We start from the raw sequence: 4,758 nt of genomic DNA on the forward strand, positions 1-4,758 counted from the left end.
TACTATAAGCGGACCAAACCATCCTGTTATGAAACTATAAACCACACGATCATACAAATAAAGCTTCACAATTGGGATATACAAATGAGAAAAGTGTTGAAATGACATTATGAAATTATCTAGGATTAAAAAGAAGTTCCACTGGAAGTTTGGAATCATGTTAGTATCACCTCCAGATGGTCGGGACCTGACCTCCAGATGGTCGGGACCTGTCCTCCAGATGGTCGGGATCTGTCCTCCAGATGGTCGGAACCTTACCTCTAGATGGGCGGGACCTTACCTCCAGATGGTCGGGACCTTACCTCCATTTGGTCGGGACCTTACCTCCAGATGGGAGGGACCTTACATCCAGATGGGCGATACCTTACCTCCGGATGGGCGGGACCTTACCTCCAGATGTTTGGGACCTTACCTCCAGATGGGTGGGACCTCACCTCCAGATGGTCGGGACCTTACCTCCAGATGGGCAGGACCTTACCTCCAGATGGGAGGGACCTTACCTCCAGATGGGCGATACCTTACCTCCAGATGGGCGGGACCTTACCTCCAGATGTTTGGGACCTTACCTCCAGATGGGTGGGACCTCACCTCAAGATGGTCGGGACCTTACCTCCAGATGGTCAGGACCTTACCTCCAGATGTTTGGGACCTTACCTCCAGATGGATGGAACCTCACCTCCAGATGGTCGGGACCTTACCTCCATATAGTAGGACTAGACCTTAACTCAACATCACTAGTTAAGCAGGAAGAAAGAAGCAGAGACAGAGGTTACTGAGAGAGGTCAGAGCAGACCTCCTGTTCTACACACAGCACCCAGAGGGGTGGCACCCTGCTGTCCATGCAGTTTCCCAGAGCCACCATCACCATCTCCACCCTACTGCCACAGACACAACTCCCCTATGACACCATCAGTAAGATCAGCAACAAGATCACAACAGACTGCTGCAGCCTGACCAACGTCACCATCACCCATCACCCCACTCTTAACGGCTGAGCACCTACACCACAAGCTACACCTGAACTACGTCTGGATGTTGGTGGAAGACTTGAGAAAAGCCACACCTTGAGGAGATACTCCAGCTCTTCTATAACACCACACAACCCATCACCCAAGAGAAAGGAAAGCTCCACCCCCAGACCCCAACCTACCAAATCCCAGCCTTCTTGACCTCCACCTAGAGGACCCCAGCCAACAAAACCTCCACCCAGAGGGTCCTGGCCAACTATACCTCCACCCAGGAGATCCCAGCATTTTAGACCTCCACCCAGACAATCCCAGCCTTCTAGACCTCCATCCAGAGGACCCCAGCCTTCTAGACCTTCACACAGAGGATCCCAGCCTTCTAGACCTCCATCCAGAGGATCCCAGCCTTCTAGACCTTCACACAGAGGATTCCTCTGTGTGACCTCCTGTTGTTCTTACATTTCTGCCAATGGGAATTTGTCTTTAGCCATACAAGATATGAAAGAATTACGTGATGATCTAATGAAAGACCAAGCTGACACTTGGGACCCATTACTTGGCTAAGAACTGCACTGGGATCATGGATTTCTACGCTCATAAAAATATTGATACCTGTAGTGATAATGTGTTTGATGCTATGCTGCTGTGTAGCGTGTATAATACCTATCCTTCGGAAGATGATTACTAAAATTATGGCGGGACAGTTTGTCTCCATACCACTAGATGATTGGAAGCCACCTTATGATGATGACGTAGACGTTGAGACATTGAGATGTTGAAATGTGGAGATGTTTGTCTAATTATGTTTATCCTTACTTATTGGATGTGTCCGTAATTATGTTCACACAATGAATTTTGTTGTTGTCAGTATTAAGTGACCCATTGCTTGGTCTGCATAACATGTACTTGTGTAATCTCTCCATGTTCGTTTATTTTATAATCTGATTTATGATTTTTGTTTTCAAGCTAGAATTGTAGAATGGCTTCATGTAGGATTTTCTTCCCTCAGTGCGACTTGTTTTTTTCATGGTGCGTTGTGATAATAAAGTGTAGATAACCTTTAATGGTCTTTTACTCTTCTCCAGTCAAATGTGGGAAGAGAGTTTTGGCCAATTTGAGATGTCCAGAGATTCTGTCTGTGATGTGTGTTTTCCCAGTCGAATTCAATGAGATAGAATTCTTAGGATATCTCTGTAGTATGATTGTATTGTATTCAATTTATATGTCATTTTCTGATCCCTTCGCCTCATTTATATTAAATTTTTATATTTTTGCATTTTCTTTGAGGTATTTACCCGGTAGGAACAAAATAAGGGAGTGTGAGACAATAATGCACGTGATTCATTCTTTGAATGATGTTTTATATGTTTTATATAGGATAATAACTTTTTTGTATGTTACGTAGCTTTTAAAACACATTCCCTCTGGGTTTTCAATGAGTCTCTCAGAGTTTATATGAAAAGACTGTTCTTTCTAAACAATGTAAATTGTAGTATTGAAGAAACAGATCACATTCCATCCTCACTCAACCTTGTGTGGAGATAAGAAAAACCCCAGGGGGCTCAAAGGAACATTGTGTGTTTGTTTTATGGCATAGTAGGATTGTATCTGTGACCAGAGTTTGACTGTTAAATCACTGTTTGAACACCCAGGGAAATGATTGAGGGGCACAGTGTTGTAAATGACACCTGACCTATGGCACACAACCTCTCATCGGTATAAAGCCCTCTTCGTTACAAGTGGGAGTAGACTGATCAAGAACACTGCTTTGAAAAAGTTCTGAATATTTCTCTTTATTCTGCAGAATAAATCTTCATCCTTTCATCCTTTTAGTTTTGTTTTCATGGAGCGAGCAGATTAACCTCGCTGACCACGCAGGAGAAATTCTCCAACAATCTGGCGACGATGATGAGATTCTCTGTTTGGCTCTGCTGGACCGCTCCATGCCTAACACCAATGTTGCCTCAAGACCGCAAAAAAAGAAAACACCTAAGGTCCCAATGTATTCACTTCACCCTGTTACAGAAACCTCAAAGAAACAATACTAAATCAAAGTAATATGTCTTGCTAAAAATATCTAGTGTAGAATACAGAATATTCATCAATAATACAGGTTACATTGTAATAAACTCCAATATTATAAAAACATGCATGACACATATGTATGTATTGAACTGTTGCTTTTTAACACCATCAACTTTTAATGATATTTCACTCGACACCCCTGATCATGATGTCCTCATTCAGGTCCGCCATCCATTTTCATCCTCCATTTTTGAATGTCCATGTTGAGTGTTCAAGTCCACTAGGCTGTTAGGATCTCTAAACACAACCACCCTCTATCTTGCACAAACATCAAATACAGTATAATAATTTGGTGGGATGGTAGCTCAGGAGGTAGAGCTGGTTGTGTAGTAATCTGAATGTTGCTGGTTCAATCCCAGGCTCCTCCTGCTAGCATGCTGTAGTGTCCTTGAGCAATACACTTAACCCCTAATTGCTCCTGATGGCTGCGTCCGTCGCTGTTTGAATGATTGTAAGTGGCTTTGGACAAAAGTGTCTGCTTAATGTAATTTCACTTTTGCATTATACTTTAACATTATTCCACTATATGATTAACATTGTCCATGCATTTTCCCAGTCAAAGTATATGTATAAGTATATGTAAGTATATGACGGAATCAGATATTCAGAATGGATATTTCTCTACTAGTGTTAGCTCCTCCTCTTGTTTTTTCCTGTCAGAGACATATGTGTGTATTCTCTTATGCAGTGCAGCCATGTAGTTAACATATACTCGCATTTCATCTTCTAAAAGGGCTAAACTTGGACCCTTTCCACTTGTGCGCAAACAAGGTGTTGGCATCCGTCTACCCGTAGTCAACTCATGGGGTGTCATGCGCAAATCACGGAGCCCACTTGAACGACACACCATTAATGGTGTGTCGTTCATGCACGACACACCTTGGCTTTGCGGATGATAAACAGCTCCTAGACGTTGTTTACTTCCCAATTTTTGCAGAATTAATTTTACTGTTCTATCCACAAACTCTTTCCCATTATCTGAGGATCTGGAAGTCTGGAAGTCCCCACCTGCTTATGACCTTACGATACAAAAGCTTGGCAACTGACTGAGCATCTTTACACTTGGTTGGACATGCTTCAGGCCACCGTGAAAATCTATCCATGACAACTAACTTTTACCTCCTACTGGTCTTATCATGTCAACAAAATCCACAACCAACTCACACATAGGACCTGTCGGAGTTGGAATGTGACCGGGTGGACCCATCACACCCCTCCGCACATTGCTTTTAAGACAGATTGTACATCTGCCGATGACATAATCAATTTGCTCAAGCAAGTACGGTGCCAAAAACCATACTCTTTCGTGATTTTTCTCCTTACTTACCCCCTTGCAACATGGGCTAACCCATGTGCTTCCTGAATCATCACACCTAGTAGGTCGGGGGGTGCTACCATCAGTCCTTCATGATTTCTCCACAGACCAGTAGAATCTTGAGTGGCCCCTCAGTCCAACCATAATTGTTTATCTGTGGCTGCGCAGCTTCTTGCATCGAGATCACATCTCTGAGCGTGATTTTATCTTCCAAGTCCACTTCATGAGTGACCATAAGAACCTTGCCTGCTTTGTTTGCTCCTGTAACTGCTTTAGCAGCCTCATCAGCCGCTTTGTTACCTTGTGTGACCCTTGACGTGTCTATTTTGTGTGCTGCACACTTAGCTACAGCTATTTCCTTTGGCTTCATCACCGCATGCAACAATTTCATTA

This window comes from Zeus faber (assembly GCF_960531495.2).
Source record: "Zeus faber genome assembly, chromosome: 1".
NCBI lineage: Eukaryota > Metazoa > Chordata > Actinopteri > Zeiformes > Zeidae > Zeus > Zeus faber.